The 18,503-nt window shown below is 46.9% G+C and overlaps 1 protein-coding gene across 23 annotated transcripts in view; it reads left to right on the forward strand.

The window, feature by feature from the left end:
- MICAL3 (microtubule associated monooxygenase, calponin and LIM domain containing 3) overlaps window positions 1-18,503 on the forward strand; it is a 225,113-nt gene that overhangs the window by 14,606 nt on the left and 192,004 nt on the right. For 18 of the 23 annotated variants that reach the window (XM_074325094.1, XM_074325095.1, XM_074325098.1 and 15 more), the window contains exon 1: window positions 187-379. The exons of 1 other annotated variant lie outside the window; for it this stretch is intronic. The gene's annotated coding sequence lies outside the window, so the exon portion shown is untranslated. Of the gene's footprint in view, window positions 1-185; window positions 380-856; window positions 876-18,503 lie in introns of those variants that run through there. 4 more of the 23 variants (XM_074325112.1, XM_019757222.2, XM_074325097.1 and 1 more) reach the window with 3 other exon arrangements.

Raw genomic sequence — 18,503 nt, forward strand, 5'->3', positions numbered from 1 at the left:
TGGCGAAGGCTCATTTCTTTACCTTTTACCTATAACCATAGGATTCTAGCACAGTCGGAGCCTGTAGGTAACCACAACGTCCCTGAGGTTGGGAGCCACGTGTCAGTCCCACAGGCGCAATTTGATCTGTCACCCCCGAAACTGGGATCCTGTGGTCGGGCCTCAAGGGCCGCAGCCCCCGCCCTCCCATGTGCCCGCCCAGCCGGCGGCGGCGGCGGCGGCGCCGCTGCTTCAGCTGCCGGCTGCTGTTACCCACACCCGACGCTGCGGCGGGCGCGCTGGGGCTGCGGGGTTGCAGGGCTGTGGACCCGGAGCAGGGCCTTGGCCAGGGCCGGCCAGGGGACGCCGGCGCCAGGGGACACACCAGCATGAGGCGGAGGTGAGCACCAGGCTTCGGGACCCGGACCAGCCCCAACCGCCCCGCGGGGCCGCGTCTCACCGCTCCCTGAGCTCGGGGTTTCCGCGGACGCCGGCGGCGGCTTGGAGCCGGTGACCGCTGCCACCCAACATGTGGCCGAAGCCCTCCGGCCCCGGCGGCCCGAAGGCGCAGGACCCGCCGTGGGACTGGCGCCTCCTTCTGGCGGCCCTTCCAGCCCTTTCCTCGGCGGGGCCCGGCCCTCCCGGCCCCTGCCCTTGACCTCCAGGAGTTGGATGCTGGATGCAGCGCGGCCGCGCGATCCCCCGAGTTCCGGGGGAGGCTTCGGAGCCTCGTGGGAGGGTGGCTCGGACTGGATGTCCTGCGGGGTATTTGGGGCGGGGTCCAGAGACCTGGGGGTGGGGTGAGTCCTGCCCGCCGCCCGGCCGTCGACCTTCCCTTGGAGCTGGGGACGGGATCCTCAGTCGCCCGCGGCCGAGCGAATCGCCGGCCTCCAAGGGTAGGTCCTGTCTTGTGAGCCGTGGTCTGGAGCCTGGCCTGGGCTGAGTGGGTTGTTGAGGTCTCCGTGGCAGGTGGCCAAGAGAGAACCTCGAGTGCTTTTTCCTTCCATTTTCTTGTGATAGTGGAGGACTGAGGGAGGTGATGGTAGCCACATGCGTCACTTATCCATGAGGCACCCCCTGCCCTAACTGCCTTACAAGGCGATAGCGCTATTGGAGTTCTGCGTGGCACGCTGGACATTCTTACTTTAAAAGTCACCTGGAGGAGCCCTGTACACGGATTAGAGGCTCACCTGGGTTAGTAGAAGCCAGACGTAGCCGCAGCTTTGCAGGTTCTGACATGGGTGGTAAGCTAGTCATCACAATTATGTGTTGAGCCCTTGGGGCAAGGCTTCTCTGTACCACGTACCATTAAGGGGCATGGGCTGGCCCTGTGTCTTGGCTGATTTTCTCCACAGTCATAATTCAGGGACCGTTTCCACGAATACAAAACACATTTATGTTCTTTTAATGTTGATGTTGAACGCAGTTGTTAATTATGGTTTATGAAGTGGGTTAATGCAGAGAAATGGAAGTGAATGGTGAAAAATGCCTTTTTTTAAGGCTTCCCACGTTTTTCTCATTTAGTGGGTTGTGGATGGAGAGAATGGCATGTAAGCATTAGAAGAACTTGGTCCCATTTGACAGTTTTCTACATAGACGAACACCTGGGATGACTGCTTGTACCCCAGGGGTGACAATGATTTGGGTTTTATAGTGAAGAAGACATCTTACTTCGAATTGCTGCTGCGGGCAGGAAGGCTTTGCCCGCTCCTTACCTGGCCACACAGGTGCCAGTTCACTGTTGTGGTTGCCTTCTGTGAGCGCATCTGTAAAGAGCCTTTAAGACGGTATTCTAAATGCCATATTTGAATGTCTGTCACATGTACTCGAGTCAGAAATCTGGCTCAGGTTGTTTCAGCCCTACACTGAGTTCTTCCTGCGCTCCAGGTTTTACATATTTTAAAATGTTTTTGTAGTCTGTTGAATAGCATGAGTTAATTCCAGAATTATAGGGAAAACATGGTTTATGTGTTCCTCTTGCAAAGAATAATCTTTAGGAACCTGAACCTGGTTTTTGTGTTCAGGAAGACTCCTTTTTGTGTTCACAGCACTAACCTTTGAAATGTCTAGGACTTGATTACCAGATTGTGATTTTCCCCCCACCTGGGATGGTGCCCATTCAGTGAGGATTTCGTAGTGTTTCTAGGTGTGAGAGAGAAAACGGGCTTTCGAGTAGTGCCTGGCACATAGTAGACGTGTAATACACGTAAGTAACTTTTTCTTTCCTCTCTGGGTTTGGGAGTCCTGTGGATGACGAAATTGGATGCAGTTTTGATTGTGTGCTCCCTCTTAAGTTAGGAAGATACGCCCCCCTAGCCCCCAGTCTCTTTCCCACTCCAACCTCTAGCTGTCACACCTTAATATTATGATAGGTTAAAAATGAAATTCAAACCTCTGGATCTAGAATTAAACAATCAAACAAGGAAAAATTGAGCTCTTCTTTTTGACTTGGGTTGCATTTTTTCAAAAAGGATGGTATGTACCTTAGCAGAGGTCTCACCCCACTGTTCATAATTGACCCTTTCTTGGGTCTGTTGGGTAGTCCTGTGGGTGAGGATTTTGGTGGTTGTTGCGTTGATTTGTCCAAGTGAAACCGTAAACCTTCCCTAATTTTTCTTGGCACTGGCATCTGAGAGGTGGCCCGGACTGGGTGAGGCCTGGCCAGCAGGCAGGCCAGAGTCAGACGTTTGATGGGCTCTGCCTCTGACCCGGGCTCTGTTTACCTCCTTTCCACTTGTACAGGCTCCATGTGAACAGATTAAAAGGCTCTCAAACCTAATGTTCTTGAAAGAGTAAGAAACATTACTGGTTTATTTATGTCCCATATTACTGGGTATGATATATTAATGATAATCATGCTTTCTAGTTACTTAATGCTTTTCCTGTGAAGAAACAAGAGCTTTTTCATTGCCTGTTATCTCATTGATTGTTACTTGTGTGAGGTCATGAAAGTTCAGTGCAGCATATTACTCCCATTTTATAGATAAGGAAATGGAGGTGACATGATTTGCTTTAAGTTGCAAATGAGTTGGTGTCTGAGCTGGATGTGAGTTGGATTTTCCTTCTTCTATTACGTTTCATTGATGCCTTTGTAGGGGAAAAAAACCCTCTTTTTTGAAACCTGGAGGACTTAAAGACACCAGGCCATTGTGCTTTTCTGATGATGAGAGCTAAGCTAGTTAACATTTGAGTCCTTATGTGGGAGCTGGCGCTAGTGCTTCATGGACTTGCATCGTTTACCCCTCACAGCCATGTACAAGGTAATGCTTCTTATTATTCCCGTTTTACAGATGATGAACTAGGGTTTGGTGAGAATCCGGCTCCAGGGAGTGCTAGAAAGCAGGGCTGGCATTCAAACCTGGGTTGCCTGATTTTTAAGTTTGTGCTCGCTCCTAACCCCTGTGCTTGACTGGTGAGCAAGAGCAGAAGCCCTGACACTGCTGCGTTGCCTCCCTGCTGCAAGGGGCTGTGGTTGTGCTGGGCTTTGGTTTTCACCCAAGTAGAGTTTTCACACCCTGGACTTTTCCTGTGCCAGAAGCATTCCTCTAGCCTGGTAAAGGGTCATTCATAAAAAATAATCAGCTGAAAAAACATCCGTATTTGGAGAGTGTGAAGTATTTAACAAGATCAGATAGGGAGAATAGGGGCGGAGAGAATCGAAGAGTTTGTGGACAGAGGAAATTTGTGATGTTCTAACCCAGGGGACATATTTAGTACACAGGCTTTTTAACTGAAGCTGCGGGTTGAAATTGTAAACCTGGAGGCTGGTACTTGGGCTAAAATCTTTGTGATAAATGAAGCTCTATTTCGAGTGGTGGGGATGTTTGGAAATTTACCTAAACTCTGTGGACGTCCCCTTGCCTCCAGCCCTCCTCTGTCACCTTTGGTCCCACTTTTTAGAACTCAACTGCGACCCTGTGGTGGGCTGGTGAGAGTGTAAGGCTCTGAAGTGCTTGGCAAACACCCGGGGACAGAACGGCAGCCCTGCCTGTGCAGCTCAGCTGTATGTGACTCACTGTTTTCTTGGCGTGGCCTTTAGCAGTTTTTAGGTATAAAGGCTTATCAAGAGACTGGGAAGCCATCACCCCAAGCCCTGCAATTCAGTGACTATTTGCCATTGGCAAGTCAGAGTTTCACAGAGGAGAGAAAGTTGCCAAAAGTTAAAAAAATAAAAAATTAACTTAAATTAAATTAAAAAGTGTGATAATCAGATTAAAGAATGGAGAAGTAGGGCTGTTGGTTTGTACCTGGTGAAAGGTGGATAAGGAAGGGCGGAAGCTTCTGCTAAGTAGTAAGTTCCTTGGTAAGGACAACCGTGTTCCCTGCGTCCCTCTGCAGTGCCTGCCCTGTGTCTGCCACACGGAAGGAAGGAGCAGGCATCTGCTGGTGTGTGAATGGAAGCCAGCAAAGGAGTCTTTCTGTGTTAGAGGTGTGTTTAATTGTGCATATAGTGAGTGGTCAAGTCTGGTTCACACAGTACAGTCAGTTGGTTGACTAGTAGTAGCTTTTATTGACTTCTCCTTGTGCTTTCAAATAAGTAATAACTGTGTAAAAAGCAGAGAAACTTAGGTTCGGCCCAGCCTGGTCCTCTCCCCTGCCCTGCCTCTTTTTGTTGCTGATTTTCGTATAGAGGAGGTGTGTATATGTTGGGGAGGCCTTCCCTATGTCAGTGAGGGAGCTTGGGAAGGAAGGAGGAGGCACGCAGTCCCGAGAGAAGATGGAGAGTAGGCAGTACCTACTTCACTTCCAGCACCTGTAGCCTTAGTTACGGAGCAAACCTTTAGTGCAAACTATCTCCAACCTACAGAAAGCCAACTGACAGGATCCTCCTAACAGTCCCTGTCTTTCCACTTCACCCACCTGCACCTGCGATGCTGCCTTGTTGTGAGTGCGAATTGTTGAGTTTGTGAGTGGAAAAGGAAAGGAAGTGAGAAAGTAGCATCATCATGATAATGACTTAGAAACCACTGTGTGCCAGGCTCTGCTCTGGGACTCACTCAGTCCTCACACAGCCTGTTTTACGCCTGAGGAAGCTGAGGCACAGAGACCTAAGCAACTTGCCTAGGGTCCCAGGTCGGAAGTGGTGAAGTCAGGCTGCAGACTCCGACCTTTGGTTTGGAAGTTGTGCTCTCATGGACCTGTTAAGGACAGCTGACGTGCGTGGACTTCCTGCTGTCAGGGTTATCTCCATCCTGGGGGCACCGCTCTCTCTCCTCCACCCTCCCCTCCACCCTTTCCCATCTCCCCCTCTTCACTTTTGAGTTATCTGTCTGAAATACTACAGGAGAGATGCACTTAGGTTAACCGGCATATTCCTTTAAAATTGGCACAGAGTCGGAGGTAATTCTGAAGCACCTAGAGGGGAGCACAGGCCTGGTGGTGGTGGTGGTGCTGGTGGTGCTTCCCAGCAGGGGTGCTTAGAACAGTGTAAGGGTCTTCAGCGACCCAGGGGCTGGGCCATGGGACCTGCAAAGAGTTTTGATTACAGCTCTGCTCCCAGAAAAGGCGAGGAAGCCCTTCCACTCCCCTCCTCTACTTTTTTGCTTGGCATGGGTTCCCGAGACCTAAAACCTGAGCACACGTCTCATTGCCCTAGTTCAGCTATTTTATGGGCGATTTTCATTTCATGTATTTAGTGTTTTAAACCAAGCTAGTCTGGGATCCTAACCACTGTTTGGAACAGAACCTTTTACCCAGTTTGGTCATGACTGGTCAAAGTCGTTATTTCCCTGTGAAAAATTAAAAGGGAAGTATTTTAACTAGTGACATGCAAATAATGTCAATTTATTTCCAAAACAGATAGACTTATCTTAAAACCAGACTTACAGAGGTAGGGGAAAAAATCAAGCTGCCTTTAGCATTTTAAGCACCTTTAGATAAATGAGTCCTATGGACAACCAGATAGTAGTAATAGCTGTCATTTCCTGAGTGTTCCTGTGGCCAGACACCATGCCATGTGCTTCATATTCTTCTCACATCGCTCTCATCTCCAGGTGGTACTGTCACTCCTGTTGTACAACAGGGCTGTTCCACAGCGCATCTTAACAGGTCTGTAAAGCCAGTGAGATGCAGAGGCGGGTTATTCCAAGTCCTGTGTGTTTAGTCACCTCATTAAAAGGTGAAATGCAGAGGGAGTGAAAGGGAGAGGAAATGGGGAAGAAAAAGTATGGAGCAGGAAAGGGAGGAAATTTGTGAGTCAGCCTCCAGGGTTTACTGCACACCCAGCCTTGGTGGGTAGGGTGGGCACAGAGTCATGGGCCTTCAGGGCCCTCAGGGAGCCGGAGAACATAAGAGCTTTAGGTCACAGGCTCGGTGGAACTTACTTTGGCGTACATTTGTTGAGCAATTACTGTATGTAAGGCAAGTGACAGTTAATAAGACGCTGTCCACCTTTGAAAGGCCATGTTTCCAGGGGAGGCAGACACAAATGCAGCAAACCACAGTGTTGTGATAAGTGACTTATTGGCCAGGGTGCCCTGAATATGGAGTGGTAAGAAAATTTATGCTAACTGGAAAAATATTTCTTTTTCATTTGGTTTTGTTAATTTCGCACACATAAGATCAAGAATTCCTAGAATTTACCCACCCCCTGTGACCATTGTTTCTGGAATATTTGTGTTTTTTGCGAACAGAGGATCACTTTGTAGCTCCTCTGAGGACCAGCCAGCACCTGGGCTGCAGGAAAGGCTGTGCCTCCTCCCCTCCCCAGCCTGCCCTTAGGCCCTGCACCACTGACCATCTGGTGGGCGTGGCTGGTTGGCCGGGCAGTCACTGCTTGCCTGGAGGTATAGGTGCTAGAGTGGCCTGGCCACCCTTGCTAGAGGAGCCTACTGTAGACGTTTGCCCTTACCCAGGGTGGGGGAGCAGTCCTGGGCATGGAGGTGCTTACCAGATGTTTTGGGAATTAGATGTGGCCATGTCACTTGCGAGGCTCTTTTCTCTCTCTCGAACCACAGACGGTGTCTGTGGGACCTTGGACCCTGTGGTAACCTTGTACGGTGTCCACCAGCCCTCCCGCTCCTCCATCTCCCTTAAGTGTCTTTGTCATGTGCTATATTTAGAAGCTGATATATTGTGGGAAAAGGCCTCGTGGGATTCCTATTGCTGGATATGCTTAGTGAGATACAGTTTTCACTTGTATTTGAATCTCTTACTTTATAAGACCTTTGGATCATTTGGATCAAGTTCATTCAAATAGAAATTACCTCCTGGAAGTGAGTTGGGCATCTTTGCCCCCTGCTATATTAATTGAGTTAACTTGGTTTGGTAATAATATTTAGGGCCTTTTTACATGCTGCTAATGAAAAGTTTTCTCTATCCATGAACATGGCCCCAGAGAAGGGTTCATCAGCTTAAAGGTATCCCTTGCTTTAAGCAAACATGATGTATAGAAATGTGGATTTACTTCTAAAATATAATAGTGTATGTCTGTATTTCTTGGCTTTAAATTTAATTTTTCACAGTAAATGAATTTTGCAACAGAATTCCTTCTCTAGGAGTTAAAATTTTTACTTTTCTGTATATTCCTTTTTCAGGCAGTCTGCTCTTCCACCACTGGTGGGAATGACTGCCTGTCACTTTCACTTGCTTGCCCTCTCTGCCCCCCCTACCCGCCCCCCACACACACATGCAGCCTCAGAGCCACCGAAGTCCCTGGGCTCTGCCTTTACAGGCTTCTGGCCCACACTTGGGGCTGTTGGTGTGGCACGCAGAACCGGTGCTGTCACGGCCCTCGCTTGGTCGTGCACACTGGCCGTGCTCACACAGTATTCATGGGGCCAGAAGTCGCCTGGACCACACTCGACTGACTCCCTGTATACTTGCTTACTTCCAGGCTTGTTTTCACGCTGTTCATTGTAGGCTTTCTGGGGTCCAAATGCTTGGGCATAGGCAACCAGCAGGAAAACCCGGGGCGGACTATAGATTGTTACCTGATAGTAAGGAAAGGAGATCAAGGAGTTTGACCAAAATCCTTGACTTATATTGGCATATGGGAAAGGTGGGAAGGCACCTAATTTATTAGGAGTCTGTTTTATAAATAAACTTTATGACAGGATTTCATTTCATTCTTACAACAAACTTATGAAGTTAAGTAGATGATGCCCCTTTAGGTTGGGAAACATGAAGCTCAGTGAAGTTAGATGACTTACCCCAGATCTCTCACCTGGTAAATGGTGGGCTACACTTGATTGAAAAACCCCAAAATGTGTGGTGGTTAAGAGCATGAACTCTGGAACTAGACTATACTGCACCATTTACTAGATGTGTCACCTTGGGTGTGTTCTGTACATTCCTGGGCCTCAGTTTCCTCATCTGTGCAGTGGTATAACAATGCTGCTTGCTTTGTGTGGTTGTAAGCATTTGGAATTCTGCCAAGCACTTGTAAGCACCCACTGAGCACCCTGCATGGCAGCTAGTACTGTTACTGACCCATCACTGTGAAGCTTGGGGTGGAATTCTGAGACTGCTTTCCTCTCACCCAGGGACAATGTCAAGGGGCACGTGTGGATCTATGCTTATTAATATAGGGGTCCCTCTAATGCCCCCCAGCCCCCACTCCCGCTCTCTCTCATTACTCTCTGCCTCACCCCTGGCTCTGTGTTATTTTTCTTCTTAGCAACTCTTTAGACTTCCTGGAATAATTGGCTCATTAATGTATCATCTCTCGGGCCGCTCCTCCACATGCTGCACTGTGTTGGGTATTAGGGCAGAGCACGGGTTCGTAGGGGTATGTGCCCTTACCTCTCTGCTTCAGAAGGTAGAGTATGAACATACAAAACAGTTGGGTAAACGGGGAAGAAAAGCAATGAAGTACCAACAAATGGCACAGGCAGGTGACTCCAGTATTTGGGGAAAACAGACAGTAACTGTTACCCTTGAGAATTTATTTCATGCCAAGCAGTGGTTCAGATGTTTCCGTCCTCTTGTCAGTTGTGCAGGTTCGGTACGGTTGCGTCATCGCGCCTCACCGACAAGGACCTAAAGTGTATGCTTTTGACGGCGGGCACGCAGCACATAACCCACACCCACTGCCTTCAGCTGTGTGGGCTGCGTCCCAGGGTCATTGGGAGGGCCATCTAGATGAGCCAGAGGGGTGCGGGTATGAGGAAAGCCGGGGCTTGGAGTGAGCGTGATCATTCAGGGGCAGCGAGGCGGCCCGCCTGGCTGGTCTGAGTGGCATTCAGTGTTTGTGGACTGCTGTGTCAGGTTCTCTCTGGGTGTTAGGAGACGAGGAAACTTGCTCCTTGCCCTCTGGAATCTTGCTCCAGCTGGGGAGACAGACACACAAATAGATGATTTCAGTGTAGTGGTAAGAGCTGGATCCCAAGGGTAAGTGCAGGGTGCTGTGGAGGCAGAGCAGGAACCAGGAAGTGTTCCTAGATTCACAAAAGGTAAATTAGTGGTGCGCTTAGCAGTCGAAGGCCAGGAGAGTTTTCTAACAGGCAGAGAACAGCGTGACCAAAGGCACGGCCCTGGGGGCTTTTCTTCCCAGAGGCAGGTGTATTCACCTGCTGTGATGGGTGCTGGATGCCGTGTGGACTTCACAGCGGTGTCTGGACGCTGAGCAGCAGCATGGAAGTGGCATTTTTTATTGATTAATCTGCTGGCGGCGGGAGAGATGAGAGTCAAGCAAGAACAGCTGTGGGAGGAGCCAGCAAACTTTTTACTGTGAAGGGCCAGAAAATAAACACTTCAGGTTTCCATGGGCCATGTGTTCCCTGATGAACCTACCCAGCTCTGCTGTTGTAATGTGAAAGCAGCCACAGATAGTTGGTAAATGAATGGATGTGGCTATGCCAGTAAAGGTTTTATTCATGGCCCCCAAAGGTGAATTTCATATAATTCTCACATGTCTAAATAGCTTTTTGAGACACACCCCCCCCAGCCCCCAGCTATTTAAAAATGTAAAAGCCATTCTTTGCTTGCAGGTTGGATTTGGCCCTCACTGGTGGTTTGCCCACCCCTGAGCAGTGGGTGGTGTTCAGGTATGACGTGATAAGAAACTGGGCAGGGTATTGATGTTGGAAATAGAGAGGAAGGGACAGGATGCCAGAGACATTTTGGAAAGAGAACACTGATTAGATAGCAGAGATAAGGAGAGGGCAGAGCCCCAGATAACTGACAGTTCAAGTTTGGTGCTTTCCCAGCCCTCTTTTGGTGAAACTGGTCTTGTTTTCCATGTGCCAAGGACATGACTTGATTCTGGAGAAAATCCCAGAGAATGTGACTTGATTTTAGAGGAAAACCCGGAAATAGCTGGTGTCTTAGGTGCCCTCAGACTGTCAGCAAGGCTAACTGTTCCGATTGTCCCCTGTGAGTGTCACCGAGTCAGCCACCTTTGCTGCCTGGGCCTCTAGGTGCTTTAGGCAGGTGTAGCTGCTGCTGTAACTGGGACAGCAAGCCAACCTGTTGGCCAGGGCATAGTTAAAGCTCATTTTTTGGATAACTATTTTGATAAAATTTCAAATTTACAGAGAAGCTGGAAGAGCAGTGCTAGGAGCTCCGTGTACCTGTTATCTACATTTGTTACCTAGATTTTATGAATTGTTCACATTTTGCCCTGTTTGCTTTACCATTCTTCCCCACCCATGTGTACGTATTTTTTCTGACCCATTTGAGGTTTGGAGACATTATGCCCCTTGACCCCTAGATACTTCTCTGTAAGGTTATCGAGAATAAACATGTCCTCTTCCTTAAGCACAGTGCCGTGATCAATGTCAGGAAACTTAACCATCCATGCAGTGCTGTGGTCTGTTGTTTGAACTGAGCACCCCTTGATAGCTGTCACTCTTAGATGACCTGCTATACGTAAATAATGATGCTACTATTCCCTTTAACCAGAGTGACAGACCTGCTGGGCGCTGGAACCCACACCCCAGCAGCAGTGATTCCCCTGTGCCTATCTAGGGCTGCTCAGTGGGGGTGGCCCCAGAGCAGAAGGGTCACTCGGCCAGAGGGCAGGCTCTGTGTTCCATCTCACACAGCTCCTGCCTGCCATTCCCTGCCGTCTTCCTGAGAAAGTTCATATCCTAAACGGGATGGGGCAGCCACAGCACCCGATACCTGTTTTCGATATAAACATGTTCTTTTAGCTTTCCTCTCCTCCACTGCGTCTCAGCCTTTGGAAAATGATTCTTCCTGACTTTTTTCCAGGCTTGATCTGGAAAATGAAGAAAAATTAAATTAGAGTAATTTATTTTGGAAATAAAATGGAGGAAAAAGCTATCCCACCATTTCTGCCTTAGAGCAGAAAGGGATTTTATTTGTGCTACTTTAAAAGTCTGAAACCAGAAATAGGGCAGTGTCTGACGCATACTCTGTAATTCCTTATGAGTAGCTAGCACTTGCTTAGTTGCATGGGACTATGGGAAAGGGAGCCTGGCAGTGTGCACGTGGTGAGAAGGCACCGGGAAGGCTGTGGAGAGTGACTCACTACTGCCTTTAGCTAAGCTCGCTGTGAGGCAGCTAAGTACTCGGGCTTTGCCTGAGGCCTGTGTAGCCATGCCTGGGACCATTCACTGCTCAGTCCTTACCACCTACAAGCCAGTATTGTGCTCCCAGACGCCTCCGTTGAAGGGTTAAGCTCCACAGTGTCAGGTAGGTGGGCCCCCGAGGAGGAGAAGGTGCCAGGCCTCTGCATTTCCTGATCTCTGGGTCTAGATGAGAAAACTCTGATTCAGCTTCTGCTGTGCAGTGAGCTCAGGGGAACCACTGCCACAGTTTTTCCATTTGTGAAGTAGAGAGATGTTGGCTGTCAACCAGTTTAAAGGGACATACTGGAGATAAAATTTGAGTATAAAATTTGCAGGTCTGCTTGGAAACAAATACAAGTACCGTTTCCATACTGATGTTTTCATGGGCGTGCCCTTAACACAGACGGGTCACTGCTCACCACAAGTGTGGGAGGCCTGGTGGGCAGAGGTGTCCAAAGCCTCCCGGATGGGATCTGCTCGTCTCTGTGGGCCTTGTGCCTCATGGACTCCACAGGCGAGGCATATGGCTTCAATAAGCATTAACCTAATAGTACTGGGGACACACAAAGAGAGTAGAAGTCACAGGCTGTGTTTTCATAGTTCACAGTGCCCTTTGGGAGTCTAGATAAATAGCTAGTGAACACTAGGGATGTCCAGAAAATTGGGTACAAGCTGTGCACGAGCATTCTGCTGCTCAAAATGTAGTGGTTACTGTCCCCCTCACTGCTCTGCTCGAGCTTCTCTGGCCCCTTCCTGTTCCTGGGACAGTCCAGGCTGCTCCTGCCTCAGGGCCTTTGCACAGACTGCTCCCTGAAACACTTCCCTAAGCCAAAACATGATTAACTCCTTTGGCCCCTGTGTGTCTTTTCTTAGATGTTACTTTCTCCATGAAAGCTTCCCGTGCCTCCTGGTTTAAAATGTCAACGTGTCTCCTTCTCTGCAGTACTCCTAATTCTTTTAATGCTGCTTTATGTTTTCCTTTTTCCCAGCGTCCTTACCGCCCTCCAGCATGCTTTACTTACGTTTATTGAGAGCCATAGTAGCCTAAGCTCTGCAGCCAGACTACCTGGGTTTAGGTCTTGGCCTCACCTGTGTGCTGCTCTTGTGACCTTGGTCAATTACTTGACCCCTTTAGCCTCTGTTTCTTCATTTGTAAGAGTGACAACTGACTCAGGATTTTTATGAGGATTAAATGCATTAACATTCATAAAATGCTTAGCATAGCACCTGACATGGGGTGAGCACTGTGCAAGTGTTTGGTAACTACAGCTTTTATTTTCTGTTTCCTCTCACTAAAATGGAAGCTTTGTGAGGTCCAGGAGCTTTATCTGTTTTGCTGTCTGATGTATCACTAGCGTTTAGAACAGGACCCCACACAAAGCAGGCAGTCAGTATGCGTGGAGGGAATGAATAGGCTGTGGGTGGGATGGTCTGGAAAGGGGAGCAGTGAGGTGTGGGTGGGCTGTGGACAGTAGGGGTCCACCTGGGTTCCCATCGCAGCTCTGCGCTTATGTGGCTATGTAATCTGGACCAGCGTCTTTGTTTTCTAATTATTAAAAACAAAACAAAATTTAATAGATTGGAGTGTTTTTAAACAACTGTTTCATTTTTAGACAAGATATTTTGACTTCCTAGTATACATTCAAGCTTGTCTCCAACTCCCCTCCTAACACTACTGAATTTTTATTATTTTTACCATGTTAAGATTTTAACATTTACATTCATTTTTATAGTGTAAGTCCCACAGGATTCAGTGCTAATTTCTGATTCTTGTATGCTGGCTATTCCATTTTACTTCTTTATTTTGATTCATCTCTTACTGGCCTGCTCTGGTTCCCGGTAGAGTTGTTGGCAGAATTAGATGAAATAATACACAGTGAGTGCTAAGCATGATTCCGGCCTGGCTGGTAGCAGATGGTAAGTGTTAGTGCTTTTCGTTCCCCAGCATGGCTGGAAGAAGTGAGTCAGTGAAGGCAGCAGGTCTGTCAGGAGGAGCTCAGGAAATCCTGAGTCGTGTGGAGAGAGGGACAAAAACAAGATGTTACATAGAGGTGTAACGATCGCTGGCCTGCCTGACGGGAGTCATTAAAAAGGAGCTGTTTAGTGTCAAATTTTGATGCTAGTATAAGGGGTTCAGCTTTTGGTTTTGTTTTTTTTGTAACTTTATTTTGATGCAATTTCAGAAAAGTATAAGAATAATACAAGGAACTCTTGTTTCCCCTTTACCCAGAATGACTAAGTGTTTTCATTTTTCTCCGTTTTCTTTTTCATATTTTTTGTTTTTCTCTCTATATGAATTAGAGACATTGTACCTATTGACCCCTAAATACTGAAGTGTATTCCTAAGAACAGGAATAGTCTCTTAGGTCTTGACAGGGACCTGTAGCACGGGAGGCCGGCAGGGCCCATGGCAGGTCGTGTGGAGTAACTTCCCCTGGAGGATGATGACGACAAGTTGGTGACTGGAAATGGAAAAAGGGGGAGATACCCAGGTGATGTTTAGTGGGGCTCTGGGTACGTATCCCCTGGGACCGGTGAAGACAGCATGAGGGGCCGGGAGGCCTCTTAACGCTGTTAAAAACAGCGCTGCTTTCTGGAGAGGAGAGTAGCATGCATAATCTGAAAAAGCAAATTCAGCTTTATTTTTGCTTGGGAAAAGGAAACATCACTCCCCCCTTTTATTCATATTACAGTCTGTGAAGATCAAGGGCTCCTGCATTCTTAAAGGAGCAGCTGGGATGTGCCTGTGTGGTCAGGCATAGCCGTGCAGGGTGCTCTGAAGGACGCTGCACTTGCTGATAACTGGGGGACGTACTTTATGCTTTGTCATGGAGGTAGTAAGTAGAGATGAGCCTTCAATTCAGGTAGTCTGCTGTAGATCTATGCGTCATTAGTGACAAAGACAGGTGGTATTAAGTGGGGAGGAAGGTGGGAAACCAAGGACCAAAACCAACCTTAGGAGGGGAGTCCACTGGGAACCAAGGAGGGGTGAAGAGCAGAGGAAGAAACTTGAAAATAGGGTGGCAATAGCAGCATAAAAAGAAACAGAATTAGGAAGGAAGACCCCCAACCGAGCCAGAAGAGACCCAGGGAGCAGTGAGTGAGCTCCCAGCCATTCTCGGGGACCAGCTCCGTGCCCTCTGGGGCCCCGAGGGACTGGTGGGGCTCAGTTTTTCCGGAGCTGGAGCCAGGACCCACAGCTTTAAGGAACACCCTGTGAATAATGCCACCCAGGGTGCTAAACTAAATCACACTGTTGAAGGATTTACAATGAACTTCCCAGTGCCTAAGAGTTTTTGTGGAAAATATACCTCAGGGAGAATTTACAAAGGTGTCTTATACTGGAGCTTCTATTACTAAGTGTTAAAAGATCCTGCCCCCTTTTAAAGATAAGGTGTTACACAGAGGACTGCAGTTCTCTCTGCGTTCACGATTCCTTACTGCAGGAGCATCTTGTTACAGGAAGGTCCTGACCGCCTCTGGAGGAGCAGCAGACTCCTAGGAGTGAAGTCACTACAGGATTATACTTTGTTTCACAAATAGGCATCGAGCACCTTTTGAGTACTAACCCCAAGAATGTAGTGCAGTGAACCATGACCTGGCAAAGCCTGCTCATACCTTGTAGTTAAATTTTCTGGAATTTTGCAAGTTGGTTATTAAATATAGCCATTATTAAAAAATTAATTCTGTAAACTTTAAATAAATTATATTAAAAACAAGGGTAATAACTACTCACACCTCATCATGTCCTCATTGTTTTAGCACTGACTATGCCCTCTGTCTCCTGGGTCCACATGGTGGAAATGCTGTGTGAGAGGGAATGACGGTGCCTCTCGGCCCAGCTGTGTCTGTGTTCACAGATGTCATGTTGGCTGCTTGACATTGGCTGGAGTGGGAGTGTTTCCACCACAGAAACCAAACACTACAAATCATGGCTTCATTTATTGTTTTGCTCATTGTATAAGAAAGTAATGGAGAAAATGTTAACATTTGCAATTTAAAGTGTTTTATGTCTGTAGCCATTACAATATGAATAACACCCCCAAAATTGAAGAAATATTCTTCTCGAATTTGAAAACGAGGGCCCAATTCAGCAAAGAAGTTGCTCAGATCATGTTTGTTATACATCTTCCTGTTCCAGTTTTGTTTTACTTCTTAAGTAAATGTAAATATCAACCATCATTCACTTATTTGTCATTTTAATCTGTTAGGTTGGCCGCAGAGATGAATGAAACAAAAATCCATGATAGCATTCTGTGAGAATCAATTGGCTATTTGGAATTTACAGTCAAGATATCATGTTTTGCTACATACTTTATTATTATATATTACTATATATTTATTACTGAGTTGTATATTTTATTACTGTTGTATGCTATGTACCTTTTATAGCAGTAACATTTTACAGTAGATATGTGTGTGTAAATTGTGAACATGTTTTTGGAGACCAGGTTGTTAAGCATTTGCCAGCACACCACCATAGTGGGTTAAACAAACACTGCCTTCACGGAGTTCACAGGTTAGTGGGGGAGACAGATAAATCATCAGAGACCGAGGAAGGACCAGTGAGCGTCCACCAAGTGAAAGTGGGTGAGGAGACCCTTTGTCAGGCTGGAGGGGGAGTGCAGGAATGCCTCAGGGAAGATGAAACTACTCGAGTTAGGCAGAGAGCATGGCTTCTAGGGGAGGCTGGCAGGCTGGCCGGAAGGAGGTGGGCAGGCTTGGGGAGTAACAAGGAGTTCTTGCTCCTGGAGCTTGATGATAAGAGGAAGGAGGCAGGAGCTCTGGAGAGAAGGATGGACGTAGAGTAGGTTGTGTGGGTGCTTGTCGGTCGTGTAAAGGTCACGTGAACAACCTAAGGATTCTGCCTTTTGGCAGGTTGGCCATTGACAGACCCTTAAAGGCAGGTCCCCATTTGGCCAACTAGGTGTGGCTTCATAAAAGAGGTGTTAATAGTATTTCTTGTGAAGCAAATCCTTAAATTGGACAAATATGAATTACCCACTTACTGTGCGCGGGACTTGGTGCCCATGGTTTTCAGGGAGATACTGTTCACATTGTGCTTACCCTCTGGGAATGCACTCCGGGACGGTGCAGTGAGCTGTAAAACGAGGCGGCTGGGGGAGGCAGTTACTTCTGATGGATGCTGGGGACAGTGTGTGGACAGGCAGGATGGCAGCCTGCAGCCACTTACTGGAGGGACCCCAGAAGAGGATCCCACCTTTTACCGAAGGGCTTCCTGTCTCTACTCCCTGATTTATCCCCATCATCTGCTGCCTTGAAGTCGGATTAGTTTGTGAATGCTCCTTCTCCCTCTAATAGAACAGCTAGAGACCACATCCTACAGAGCGCTCTCTCCTGGTCCTCACAGCACCTGAACAGGAGCTCATATTATGTGCTTTCAGAAATATTTATTGGTTGTTGTTTTTTATATCCACCAGAAAAGCATGATAGAATCCAGGTTTAGAAGAGACAGAGAATGTCAGCCTAATGTTTAGGGGGTGTGCGGGGCTGGGAAGGTGCCAAAGAGGGGCTCCCGTCTCTATGCCGGGACTTTTGCAGAAGCCACTGAGTGCAGGGGGCATTCTTCTGATAAAACCTTTGGGAGAAGACTCAACACTTCATTCGTTTTATTTGGCCAACAGTTATGAGTACCTGCTCCGCGCCAGGTCCTGTGTTACTTATGAGAATAAGCACATAAGACATAGTTGCTGCTCTCAGGTGGTTTTTTTTAACAGCTTTATTGCATAACTCACATACATACAGTTCATTCATTTAATGTGTATGATTCGCTGCATTTTAGTGTATTCACAGACTTGTGCAGTCATCTCCATGATCAGTTTTAAACCATTTTTGTCATCCCGGAAAGAAACCGTGCACTCATAGCAGTAACTTTTTACTTCTCTCCAGCTCACCTCCCCCCAAGCCCTAGGCAACCACTAATCTGCTTTCTTCTGTAGACTGTTCTGGACATTTCATATCAAGGGAATCACACAATGTGAGATATTTTGTATCTGGCTTCTTTTCCTTAGCACACTGTTTTAAGGTTCATTTTGTAGCGTGCATCAGATCTTCTTTCTTATGGACAAATAGTGTTCCACTGCATTTTCATTCAACAGTTGGATATTCTACTTGTGGCTATTTTGAATAATGTTGCTATAAATGTTCACGTACCTTGTACAAGTTTTTGTGTGTACATATTTTCATTTCTCTTGTTTGTATACAAACCTAGGAGTGAACTTGCTGGGTCATACAGTAAGTCTGTGTTTGACATTATCTACAGTGGCTGCACCATTTTACATTCCCACGAGCAGTGTGTGAAGGTTCCTATTTCTCCACACCCTCAGCAGCACTTATTAGTGCCTGTCTTTTTTATTATAACCATCCTAGTGGTTGGAAAATGGTGTTTCCTTGTGGTTTTGGTTTGCATTTCCCTAATGATGTTGGCATTTTTTCGTGTGTTTATTGGCCATTTGTACCTCTTTGGAGAAATGTCTAATCAAATCCCTTGCTCGTTTAAAAATTTGGATTACTTTTTATTATTAAGTCGTAAGAGTTCTTTTCATATTCTGGATGTAAGTTCCTTATCCGATATACATGTTTCCCCGAAAATAAGACCTAGCCGGACAGTCAACTCTAATGCATCTTTTGGAGCAAAAATTAATATAAGACCTGGTCTTATTTTGCTATAAGACCGGGTATAATATAATATAATATAATACCGGGTCTTATATTAATTTTTGCTCCAAAAGGCGCATTACAGCTGATTGTCTGGCTAGGTCTTATTTTCAGGGAAACACGATGTGATTTGCAAATATTTTATCCTATTCTATGGATTGTCTTTTCACTGTCTTTGTACTTTATGTTTTCAAGCATAAAAGCTTTTAATTATGCTGAGTCAAATTTGCCTTCAGTTCTTGCATAAACCCAGATTTATATGACATATTTCTAAACTTTCAGGTGTTTCTGTTGTATTTAACAAGTCTCCAGAGTTGAATAGTCTATAACCAGTAACATAACTTTTAATACTGAGAACCCCTAACGTTGGTG

Source organism: Rhinolophus sinicus, linkage group LG02, assembly GCF_036562045.2.
Source record: "Rhinolophus sinicus isolate RSC01 linkage group LG02, ASM3656204v1, whole genome shotgun sequence".
In the NCBI taxonomy this organism is placed as follows: domain Eukaryota; kingdom Metazoa; phylum Chordata; class Mammalia; order Chiroptera; family Rhinolophidae; genus Rhinolophus; species Rhinolophus sinicus.